Here is a 13,686-nt window from a genome sequence, read left to right on the forward strand (position 1 = left end):
TTCCATCAGGGGTTGGCACGTGGTCAGTTTTTAGCTGTCAGATCATTATAACCGCTGCCACATCAGCATTCACCTTTTCCCTAAATAAAACCCTGATTATACCCAAACAGGGTTTTACTGTCGAATTGAATTCCAAACATTCTCTTCTCAAAGCAGTTTCCAACCCTTCTTCTCAAAACACTCTCCGATTCTTCTTCATCAAAATGACGAAGTCAAAATCAAAATCAAAATCTAAACCAAAATCACCAACATCTTCAAAAGAGGTCGCTTAAACGACCGAAGAAATCTTTGAAATCCCATACAAATCACCTCATAACTATGTGGGTCTCCTCACAAAACCTACCGATAACCACACCTTCGACTCCATCATTGATACGATATCTGCATCAAAGTACAAAACTTTGTTGACAGTAGATGCTCCCATATACTTGCAAACCCAGAATGAGTTTTGGAAAAATGCAAATCTTGAAAAACAAGACAAGAAAGTAGTAGCCATTAACTCTTCGATACAGGGTAAAGCATTTCGAATCACCCCACAATCAATCTCAGAGGTCTTCAAACTCGGTAATCTGAAAGGTAAAACTTCTTTTGATAAAACCGAGTTAAAAGCTGATTTTCTGAAAAGAGGGTATGCAGAACAATCAAAGGTAGATACCTTACAAAAAGGTTATTTTCCATCTGCACCCAGATTTTTATTCCACACACTTTTAAGTTGTGTTTCTAATAAACAACAGCGTTTAATGAAATACCATTGAAGATTCAATGCCTGGGATATGCTATTTTAAACAATAAAGATTACAACTATTCCCAGGAGATCTTCAATGACATGGTAAAGAATGTTGACAGCAAATCATTTCTTCTTTTTCCAAGATTTCTGAGCTATTACTTTAAACAAAAATTTGAAAAGGAGGATGAAAATTTGCCCAAACAAGGTGTCCATTTTCAAATAAAAAGTCTAACATCTGAAACATTTTCAAGAATGATGGCACCAATAAAATTAAAAGCAAAAGAGCCTGAGCAGATTTTAGAAACTGCCACTGATCCTCAGGCAACTTCTGCTGAGCCCACTGCTCCAGGTGATCAGAGCAGCACAGCCACTGCTCTGAAACCCACACCTGACATTACCAAAAAGACCAAAAGAAAACCATCCAGAAAACCCACCAAACCCAAAACAAAGGCAACTCTGGAAGATGAGATCCCAGAGCAACTGCCTGTGACAAAACAAATGTCACCACAAACCACTGCTGCTACTTCCTCACAGCAGCTGGAAGAAAGATCTCAACCTATGCCTCAAACTCCTCCTGCATCCTCACAAAAGGATCAGGTTGTAACCACAGGGACACCAAATTATGAAGCTCTGGATCCACTCGGATCTATCTTCCATAGTCCTGATCCCAAGGTGTGACACCTGTGTCACCGCGACCCTCAAACAAATACCAAGCCGATGAAATATTGTATTTCATACTTGGGATCTTGTATAAATATGTGTATCTATTGCACATATCAATTCTGGTTCAATTTCAAACTTTACATCGCTTTCTGGAGAATTATACGCAACCTGGTGTGAAAACGTACTCAGTTTAATGCGACAAATACTTTGGGACATCAACATATACTCAACATACGTTAAATAACCTTTACATAACTTAGAAATAAGTTTTGAAGGCTTTGGTATAGCAAAAACAAGTTAATTCGCTTACAGGGACTAAACTTGACAAACTGCGAAAGTATGCCAATTTGAAACTGTAACGAACATTCTGGAATATGTCCATAAGTTAAACATACCATAAATATCCTTTACATAGCTTAGAAATAGGCTTTGAAGGGTTTGGTATGCTAAAACAAACTTTTGGATCATTCAGGGACTAAAAGTGTCAAAAAGTGCACAAGTTTGCACTTTCGCGCATAACTTACGTTCTGAATACATCCGGACATCCAAAAATTTATTTAAACATCCTTATATTATGCCTTAGTGTTTGGCATAAGAAAAATTCATTCGTCGCGTCATTCAGATCATTTTTCGTGCTTATGCGCATTCCGTCGTAATTAACTGAACATCGCGATCGTACGGCCAAACGAACCAACATCCGGAACATTTTTGAGCATGTTTCATGTCCACAATGTTTAGGCATCATTTTAGGGCCTTAAAGATGGCTTTACGGGCCTTAGAAGTGTCGGAAATGGCTTAAACACGCAACAGGGACCAAAACTGCAAATTCTGAAACTTGGTGCAGATCAGACGGGGCCAGGCGGCCCGCGTAAGATTGGCCTGCACCTTCACGCGGGCCGCGTGGGACTATCAGACCAGATTCAATGCTTGCATTCAATGCAGTTGGCCTTTCGTTCGATCAAGGGGCAATGCCCTTTCACCCAATCAAGAGCCAAGGGCCAAGTTCTGACTTACCACAATATTTTGACAAGTGTACGCACAAGATCGTGGCACGATATTCGATAAACGATCCTAACGGTTATGCTTTTCCTATAAATACCCCCCCCTTTGTTGCAAAAACCCACACAATCTGATCAAGAGCTCTAAGTTGGAACTTTGTTTCATACCTGAGCCATTTTGATCTAGATTAGTATTCGGGGACCCTCCGTAAGTATTCTTTCGTTCTTTTATTCGCTTTTCGAGTCCGAAAGTCAACGTTTTGTTGACTTTCTGCATTGACCAGCCTATGGTCACACGAAGTTCATGGAACTTCATAACGTGAGCGTGATCACGATGGTTATAGTCCGTAGTGACTATACCTACTGATTACCACGTTATCTAGGCTCAGTGACGAGTCGTAGTTTCGGCCAAAATGCGCATTCTTGCGTATTTTGTAACCAAACTACTCGTGAGCATCAAAGCCGTTTGTTTTGATGCCAAACCTGTTTTCTAAACTTAGTTAAGCATGTTCTAACATGCTTAGCTCGTCACTTTTAGTATAGTACTTATATAGGGTCGTAAGGTAAGCGATTGATGTGTGTAAAATGCAACATATAAATCACATCAATTAAGGCATAAAACTAACCCTTTTTAAGTACTAATGTTGGAAAAAGAGTGTTTTTGTCTTCCTTTTGTATTTTCAGGATGAAATGAGCTCAAATTCACAAAAGAAGCAAAAAGACAACTAATTCTAGCATAAATACAAGAAAAGGAATAAAAGTAGACTGCCCGGACCCTCAACAGCATCCTCCAGAGCAAAGAAGAGAAAGCAGAAGTCTGAACACGCCCTGTGCTCAGCCAGCACGGGGCCGTGCCCAAGAAGCAGCATAAAAGATAAACTTATAGAAGCTTCCATTGCCCACCACGGGGCCGTGTCCAGCGGGCACGGGGGCATGGTGAAAGTACAGCAGGCGCATTAATTGTAATTCGCATTAATTGTAATTGCGAATTACAATTAATGAGGAGAGAGAGTGTCAGACGGGCACGGGGGTGTGTCCAGTGGACACGGGGCCGTGCCCAGCCTTCTGTTCAGCCTATAAATAGGAGTGCTTGGTTTCATTTCAACTCATCCCTTGGCACACCACCTCTCTCACACTTCATCCACCACCCACCACCACCATAACACCATCACCCACCACCATCATCCATTGTCCATCGTAGAGTGTGTGAGTCGTCTCGGGATCCAAGATTGATCGTAAAAGTTCTTGATAATCAAGGCCATGTTTGCCTAAGTCTCTTACATCACTTGGTGAAGACAAGTGTTTAGTATAACAATTTTTATTTTCAATCTTTTGCACTTTTTATTTGGTTTTGTATTAATGACTTTAATAACTAGTTACTTATGTTGAAGGTGATCTTTCCTTATCGTTTGTTCGTGGTGTCTTGGCATTATTTTACTGTCTATATAAAATAAAAGATTTTCACCATTCATATCTCCACGGTCTATATGGAGGTATGTTGGCTACCTGGTCGGGGGTTAAGGGAACGGTTTGGTAAGGGTCTTGCCCTTGTTCAGCGTTTAGAGGTCCTGCTTGGGACCTGGGTCAAATTTAGTAGGATCTCCTTCAATGCCCATAGGTATTGGATGGCGGGGATGCAAACTCTTTGACCCCCTCATAAGTTAACTACTATTAATGCTATAACCCGGCTATTTAGGACTGTATCCCTGCTGACTCAGACTACTTAGCCGAGGGTAACGTCACCGCCGAAAGCGGGGCCTACCACAATTTGCATTAATAACTTAATTCATTATCTTTCAATAATCCGACCCTTTAGGATTGTATCCTTGCTGACTCAAACTACTGGGTTGAGGGTAACGTCGCCTTCAAAAGAGGGGCCTACTACAATAACTAAGATAATCTCTTGAACAAGTGCAATAGTGTGAAAATAATCAAAGGTTATACTAATACACGTGTCGGATCCAAGTGATTCATCATGTCTATCTGTTTTTATTTTATTTTATTTTTCAGCATTTAGTTAGTTTTTATTTTCTTAGTTAAAAAAAAAACATTTTTCTCACTTTTTGATTTGATTAGACGTTGAGGATAAACCGGTATTAAAAGCTCTTGTGTCCTTGGACGACCTCGGTATCTTACCAACACTATACTACGTCCACGATGGGTGCACTTGCCCATATGTGTGTTTAGTGTTCGTGAATATCGTGTTTTATAAATTTAAAACTTGGCTAAAAGTGTAAAAAGGGCTTAAATATACATCTAAAAAAATATATTACACTACACACGCATCAAGTTTTTGGCGCCGTTGCCGGGGACACAAGGATTTTAAGAAAGTTAGGAATCTAACGGCCTAATCATATTTTTATTTTTCTTTTTAATTTTTAGGATTTTTCTTAGTTTTTCAGCTTCTGCAGGGCTCAGCACGGGCCGTGCCTGGTCGGACACGGGCCGTGCCCAGCATCGTTACTGGCAGTTTTTTGTTTTCCAAGTTACAGAAGGCTGACCACGGGGCCGTGCCGGTGCAACACGGGGCCGTGTCCAACTTCCAGTAACTGGAATCTGGAAAACAATCACTGAAACTCCAACCACGGGCCGTGTTCGCTAAACACGGGGCCGTGGTGAACCTTCTGACCAACATTCTTTTCTGTTTTTATTGCAGGACTTGGAACCCGACGCCAACCTCACGTAGTGTATGAGCTCCAATTCCAATAAAGACATAAAAGAACCACTAGAAGAACCCGAACGCTTTCTCAGAAAAAGGTTAAAAGCCAAAAACCAAGAGAAGGTTTCGGGTGATCCACCTCCAATGGCGGACCAACGTACCCTTATGGATTATCTACGACCCACCGTAGGTAATCTAGGCGCCGCTATCAATGCTCCGAATGTCGAAGCTAATAACTTCGAACTCCGGCCGCATTTGATACAAATGCTCCAAAACTCCACAACCTTCCATGGGCTTGCGGACGAGGATCCCCATCTACATATAACTAATTTCTTGGAAATATGTGATACCTTTCGGATCAATGGAGCATCAAACGACGCCATCCGCCTCCGTATGTTTCCCTTCTCACTAAAAGACCGAGCGAAGGCTTGGCTCAACGCCCTCCCAGCTGGATCGGTAAACACCTGGGATGAACTAGCCCAAAAATTTCTATATAAGTATTTCCCTCCCGCTAAAACTGCTAAGTTAATGACTGAAATTAATACATATTCACAAGAGGACGGGGAATCCTTATATGAAACTTGGGAAAGGTTCAAGGAGCTATTACGCAAGTGTCCCCATCACGGCCTTGCAATATGGCAACAAGTATCCACTTTCTATAATGGATTGTTGCCACACACTAGGCAGACACTTGATTCTAGCTCCGGGGGACTTTTAGGTAATCGACGCCCACACGAAATATATAATCAAATTGAGGAAATTGCTCAAACCAATTTTCAATGGCACACCCCCCGGGGAAATAAGTCTATCGCCCCGGGCGCCCATAAGGTCGATGAAAGCACTTCTTTACAAGCCCAAATCGAGGCCCTTTCTTCAAAGATAAAAAAATTGGAAATGACAAAAACAGTCTCGGTTATGGCTTGTGAAGGGTGTGGTGGGTCACATGAGAATTGGAGTTGCATGAAAGAAACAGACGATCAAAGAGAAATGGTAAACTACATTGATAATAGACCTAGGCCGTCGGGTCCCCCAACGGGAACTTACAACCAAGGATGGCGAAACCACCCAAACCTTGGTTGGAGGGAACCCGGCAATAGTAGTAACCAACAAACCCAACGAACAAACTTTCAACAACCAAGAAATGAGTCACAAAATTTCACTCAACAACAAAGTGGACGAGAAAGGCTCGAAGATACTGTATCTCGCCTCGTCTCCGACACTGATAAGAAAAACTCGGAAAGATTTCTACAATTAGAATCAAATTTTAGAAATCAACAAGCTAGTATTCAAAACATAGAAAAACAATTAAATCAAATAGCTCAAAATTTTGCCGAGAGACCGCAAGGCGCATTACCTAGCAATACCGAAACGAACCCAAAAGCGCAAGTCCACCTCATCACACTACGAAACCGCACCGTAGGGCCTGCAGAAGTGGCACCACCAACGGAAGAAACAGTACCCACACCTCTGCAGGAAAAGAACTCCCCTCCGTCACCAGAGCCTACCAAGGCTCCTCGAGTTCCATACCCCGGTAGGTTAATTCGTCAAAAGACCAATTAGCAATTCGCAAAGTTCGAAAGTCTGTTAAAACAATTGCATGTCAATATTCCTTTTATCGAGGTCCTAACTCAAATGCCCAAGTACTCTAAATTCATGAGGACTTCCTTACACATAAAAAGAAAATTGAAAGTTTGCAATTAGTCAATTTAGGCGAAGAATGCTCTGCCCTCGTACTCAATAAACTTCCTCAAAAGAAAATCGATCCCGGAAGCTTCACGATTCCCTGCTCAATAGGGGAATCGCCCGTTCGTAATGCCTTAGCCGACCTTGGGGCTAGCATTAACCTCATGCCCTCATCAATGTTCAAAAGACTCGGCTTAGGAACCACGAGCCCTACAAAAATGAGCATACAACTCGCTGATCGATCCGTCAAATTCCCACAAGGTGTCATCGAGAATGTCTTGGTAAAGGTAAGCAGATTCGTTTATCCAGCTGACTTTGTCATACTCGATATGGAGGAAGACACCGAGGTCCCCCTCATACTAGGGAGACCCTTCCTTGCCACCGCCCAAGCAGTGGTAGATATGAATGACGGGACACTCACCTTGAGGTATGGGGATGATGAAGTGAAGTTCGGAGTTGGGAAGAGAATAGAGGACGACGACCCGGTCAATTACATGAAGGTTATTGATTCGAGCTTGGATGCTGCTCTCCGACGGTGTAACATGGGACGCCAGGCATCCCACTCAGAAAACATATAACCTCGCATTGGGTCTAGCCAAGGACCCTTATAAACGTGGCGCACCACGGAGGCATTCCGCGGAACTATCCTTAGTTTAGTTTAATCTTTTAGTTTTAATTTGCAGAAATAAAAAACACTCATGGTGGTAATGGATGAAAAGGGGAACGAGAAAAATGGCCCCATGCACAAAGAACAAGAGCAACCCGACACAAATCTCCATCACAGAAGGCTCAACACGGGCCGTGCCCAACCAACACGGCCCCGTGCTGAGCCACCTGCAGAAAAACGCCCAGTTCAGGTAACTGGACACGGGCCGTGTTCAGCGGACACGCCCCCGTGTCCAGGCTTCTGTCTTATTTCTTTAATTTCTGTTACTGGCACCTGACCACGGGGCCGTGCCCGGTCACCACGGGGCTGTGTCCAGGATGCCAGTAACATAAATCTTTGCTTTTTAACCCACTTTTACACATTCTAATCAACCGAAAATCTTATTTTTGGGACACATTGAGGACAATGTGTAAATTAAGTGTGGGGGGGATGCTAAAACCTTGAATTTTCCAAATCCTAATTACAAGCCTTACACAAAACTCTATTGGAACCGCTAAACACCCCAATTTTTTTTTTCAAAAACTTTTCGTTTTTTTTACTTGTCTTGGTTTAATTTGGGAATAACAAGTTCTAAAAAGGTTATATTTTTACAAATTTACAACCGATAGCGTCGTGATAACAAAGAACCAACATAAGAAAATTACGAAACGGCATAACAAGTCTAGTTAAAAATTCGATTATATATACTTGATCGCATTAAAAACCCATTCCCACAAAAGTGAGTTTTGAGCCATTATTGAGCATACAAATATACATCTTTAGACTAAATGCTCATTTTTCGTTTCTTGTGTGAATAGCCGCTTGGTTCTTACAACTCTAGAACTTGCCACGACGATACATTCCCGGTCCTTACCAACTTAAACCCAAGTAAGTAAGTGATGGAGGCATTAGGACTAACCATATTTTTCTTTCTACACCATTATTTTTCATTTTTTTACCACCTACCCAAAATCCCCCTAGTTAGCCCCTTTGAACCTAAACCTTTCATTTCATTACCCTAAAACCCTTTTTACCCACCAAAAACCCTTTTTTATTTTTCACCCTTTATTTTAGTAACAAGCTCGGTTTTTCGTAAGCTCGCTATTTTATGTGACTGATCAAAAAAAAAAAAGATGAAGTCAAAAACAAACAAAAGCTATATAAAAGCTTGTTTGGAGAAATACTTCAAAATAAAGAGTCACTAAAAACAAGGTATGTCACGAAAACCGACGCTTTTTACGATTTTCGCCCTTTTACTAACCACTAACCCAACCACCCACCTTTAACCCAAGCCTAACCCTTCACCCAAAAAGTCCTCTTGATATTTACAAAGGTAAAAAGTTAAAAAGGAGGAGGATTGATTGCTTGGCAAGCCTATGGAAGGCGTAAGTTCCATGCCGCTCTCGAGTGTTGAGTGATCTCCCGTGAGGTATGTGAACTTGTATATAAATGGAATTTTAATAAGGCATGCTATGCCCCAATAAGTAATTTATCCTGTGAAACGTTCTAAATAAATCATAACGAATAGGATTGTAAATAAATAAAAATAAAACTTACAAAGATCTTGGATTCCCGACACTCTATGACAAGCCAAAAACTTTCTCTTCTACCTATTCCATTTGGGAGTGTAAGCCACATTTAAAGAATTTTGCTTGAGGACAAGCAAAAGTTCAAGTGTGGGGGTATTTGATGTGTGTAAAATGCAACATATAAATCACATCAATTAAGGCATAAAACTAACCCTTTTTAAGTACTAATGTTGGAAAAAGAGTGTTTTTGTCTTCCTTTTGTATTTTCAGGATGAAATGAGCTCAAATTCACAAAAGAAGCAAAAAAGACAACTAATTCTAGCATAAATACAAGAAAAGGAATAAAAGTAGACTGCCCGGACCCTCAACAGCATCCTCCAGAGCAAAGAAGAGAAAGCAGAACACGCCCCGTGCTCAGCCAGCACGGGGCCGTGCCCAAGAAGCAGCATAAAAGACAAACTTATAGAAGCTTCCATTGCCCACCACGGGGCCGTGTCCAGCGGGCACGGGGGCGTGGTGAAAGTACAGCAGGCGCATTAATTGTAATTGCGAATTACAATTAATGAGGAGAGAGAGTGTCAGACGGGCACGGGGGCGTGTCCAGTGGACACGGGGCCGTGCCCAGCCTTCTGTTCAGCCTATAAATAGGAGTGCTTGGTTTCATTTCAACTCATCCCTTGGCACACCACCTCTCTCACACTTCATCCACCACCCACCACCACCATAACACCATCACCCACCACCATCATCCATTGTCCATCATAGAGTGTGTGAGTCGTCTCGGGATCCAAGATTGATCGTAAGAGTTCTTGACAATCAAGGCCATGTTTGCCTAAGTCTCTTACATCACTTGGTGAAGACAAGTGTTTAGTATAACACTTTTTATTTTCAATCTTTTGCACTTTTTATTTGGTTTTGTATTAATGACTTTAATAGCTAGTTACTTATGTTGAAGGTGATCTTTCCTTATCGTTTGTCCGTGGTGTCTTGGCATTATTTTACTGTCTATATAAAATAAAAGATTTTCACCATTCATATCTCCACGGTCTATATGGAGGTATGTTGGCTACCTGGTCGGGGGTTAAGGGAACGGTTTGGTAAGGGTCTTGCCCTTGTTCAGCGTTTAGAGGTCCTGCTTGGGACCTGGGTCAAATTTAGTTAGATCTCCTTCAATGCCCATAGGTATTGGATGGCGGGGATCCAAACTCTTTGACCCCCTCATAAGTTAACTACTATTAATGCTATAACCCGGCTATTTAGGACTGTATCCCTGCTGACTCAGACTACTTAGCCGAGGGTAACGTCACCGCCGAAAGCGGGGCCTACCACAATTTGCATTAATAACTTAATTCATTATCTTTCAATAATCCGACCCTTTAGGATTGTATCCTTGCTGACTCAAACTACTGGGTTGAGGGTAACGTCGCCTTCAAAAGAGGGACCTACTACAATAACTAAGATAATCTCTTAAACAAGTGCAAAAGTGCGAAAATAATCAAAGGTTATACTAATACACGTGTCGGATCCAAGTGATTCATCTTGTCTATCTGTTTTTATTTTATTTTATTTTTCAGCATTTAGTTAGTTTTTATTTTCTTAGTTAAAAAAAAACATTTTTCTCACTTTTTGATTTGATTAGACGTTGAGGATAAACCGGTATTAAAAGCTCTTGTGTCCTTGGACGACCTCGGTATCTTACCAACACTATACTACGTCCACGATGGGTGCACTTGCCCATATGTGTGTTTAGTGTTAGTGAATATCGTGTTTTATAAATTTAAAACTTGGCTAAAAGTGTAAAAAGGGCTTAAATATACATCTAAAAAAATATATTACACTACACACGCATCAGCGATCTAAACCATCGCTTATACTTTCGAACCCGACCCATTTGGTTGATCATTAGGATCCGACCAAACACATTAGGTGACCATAGCTATAACCTTCTGAGGTTATACCTTGTAGTCACGATGTTAGGCGTTCCGAACGCGTTCTACGCGAACGACGCGTTAGGGTAGCATAAGCTACCTAAACGGGTCGTGATTGACCGTAAGCACTTAGGTTAAGTTTCATTTAGTATGTAGGCTTTGTTAAACCATATTACACGAGTCTCCATACTCGTTTGGTTTACGAACCCGCGTACTACCCGATCCTTCCGATTTGGTCCGGTATATTAGCATAGCTACCTATTAGGTGCCGTTTGATATCCCGTGATCTTTAGCATTATCTGGTTATTATACAAGAACTCCAAAGCAATCTCAGGTGAGTACATTGAACCCCTCTTTTACTGTTTTCCAAACTGTTTTGGGGTGAAACACATGTGCCTACCTGTTACTTTCATGTTTTCCATGTTTTCACATCATATACCTGCTACGTTCGTTAGTACATATTAGTACATGATTTCACTACATTTCATGCTATGTATGCCCATTGTGTGCGTACTTAGTACATTGCTTTACAATACATTTCATGCTATGTATGCCCATTGTGTGCGTACTTAGTACATTGCTTTACAATACATTTCATGCTACGTACGCCCATTGTGTGCATACGTAGTACATTGTTTCACATTGCATTTCTGTTGCATATGCTCATCCAGCATATGAACACATTATACTACATTTTGAACCGTTGTACTCTACAATACATTTCATGCTATGTACGCCCATTGTGTGCATACGTAGTACATTGTTTCACATTGCATTTCTGTTGCATATGCTCATCCAGCATATGAACACATTATACTACATTTTGAACCGTTGTACTCTACAATACATTTCATGCTACGTACGCCCATTGTGTGCATACGTAGTACATTGTTTCATATTGCATTTCTGTTGCATATGCTCATCCAGCATATGAACACATTATACTACATTTTGAACCGTTGTAACCATTTGACTATGTGAACCGTCTTAACCCTTCGATTATATGAACCGTTTGTAACCATTGAACCGTGTAAACCAGTTGTATCCGTTGACATGACTTACAGTTGACAATAGACATTTGACTATACATAAACATTTCTACCGTTGTTAAACATTTCATCTTGATGGTTTGGTTTGAGTAAGTGATTAAGTAACGAGGCGTGTGTAATATGATACAAGCATGGTGGATACGCCGCTGGTACTTCCTATATATAAGTGTTTGTATGGTATTACATATCGTAGCGTTATTTGAATCATTTCAATTTGAGACATATGACATTTTATACAAATAACACACTTTTCATGAGACATTGTTTTACAAACTCATTTTACATGGTTATCCGTTTAACCATACAGTGTTCTCTTATTTATACATATCATCTGATCTTATCGTTTTTCAAATGATTTACAAGACAAAGCAAATTACAAGGTTCATGACTAAACATTTTCTCAAACATAAGTCATGAATCCCGTTTTCACAAAACCAATGTATCTCAAAGGCATTTTTATGCTGACGTACCTACTTTCACATGTGTTTTCAGGAGATGATGCATAGGACTTATCAAGACATACTTAGGCGGACCTGTGCCTTAGTGACTTAAAACGAGACAAGAACTAGTTAATTCATGTTATGTACTCTTTGGTTCTTGTTTAAACAATGTATACTTTCATATTTGATCAATAAAACGAAACTTCAATTGCCATGGATTTGAAACAATTGATTCTGTTACAACACTCCCCGACGTTTCCGCCACGTTTTGTATGTTCCACGTGGTCGGGGTGTGACAGAAAAGTTGGTATCAGAGCCAATGGTTATAGGGAATTAGGTTATTAGTAATGCTTTGACCTAGTCTATAACCTTCCTAGGACCCTAACGCGAGTTTACTTGCGTTTAGTCATAAAAAAATACCGTCACCTATCCTTAGGCGACGACCACAACAAGAACATAAATTTCAAAACCGCTTTGAAAACCAATCATCTGTTCTAGGATGATTGATTACTAGGTTTTGAACCCTCTATTATAAGGTTTTGAACCCCTTTGAATTTTCAAAACTCCCGTCAAAGTTTTGGGTCCTAAATAGTGTGAACACGTGCAAACTGGAAGAGTGAATGCCTGTACCCTGGGTTTTCTATCTAAGGTTAGAGTGTTCGTACAAATCCATATAATCGAACCAGTCACTCTTACCTGGGAACTCTTGGGGTGAGTTGTCACACCCCGACCACGTAGAACATACAAAACGTGGCGGAAACGTCGGGGAGTGTTGTAACAGAATCAATTGTTTCAAATCCATGGTAAATGAAGTTTTGTTTTATAAATCAAACATGAAAGTTTACATTGTCTGAACAAGAATCAAAGTGTACATAACATAAATTAACTAGTTCTTGTCTCATTTTAAGTCACTAAGGCACAGGTCCGCCTAAGTATGTCTTGATAAGTCCTATGCATCATCTCCTGAAAACACATGTGAAAATAGGTACGTCAGCATAAAAATGCCTGTGAGATACATTGGTTTTGTGAAAACGGAATTCATGACTTGAGTTGGAGAAAATGTTTAGTCATGAACCTCGTATTTTGCTTTGTCTTGTAAATCATTTGAAAAACGGTAAGATCAAATGATATGTATAAATAAGAGAACAATGCCTGTTTAACTGAATGACCATGTAAAAAGAGTTTGTATAAGATTTGTTGTTTGTAAATCAAATGTCTTGTGAAAAGCGTGTTATTTGTATAAAATGTTCTATGTCTCAAATTGAAATGATTCAAATAACGCTACGATATGTAATACCATACAAACACTTATATATAGGAAGTACCAGCGGCGTATCCACCATGCTTGTATCATATTACACATG

The 13,686-nt window shown here is 40.4% G+C and overlaps 1 non-coding gene across 1 annotated transcript; it reads right to left on the reverse strand.

Moving 5' to 3' along the window:
- Window positions 1-5,569: 5,569 nt before the first annotated feature.
- On the reverse strand, window positions 5,570-5,676 carry LOC118491845. The gene has a single exon (XR_004892290.1). It is a non-coding gene; the product is annotated as a small nucleolar RNA R71 (small nucleolar RNA).
- Between the last annotated feature and the right edge of the window lie 8,010 nt (window positions 5,677-13,686).

Source organism: Helianthus annuus, chromosome 4 (assembly GCF_002127325.2).
Source record: "Helianthus annuus cultivar XRQ/B chromosome 4, HanXRQr2.0-SUNRISE, whole genome shotgun sequence".
Classification (NCBI taxonomy): domain Eukaryota; kingdom Viridiplantae; phylum Streptophyta; class Magnoliopsida; order Asterales; family Asteraceae; genus Helianthus; species Helianthus annuus.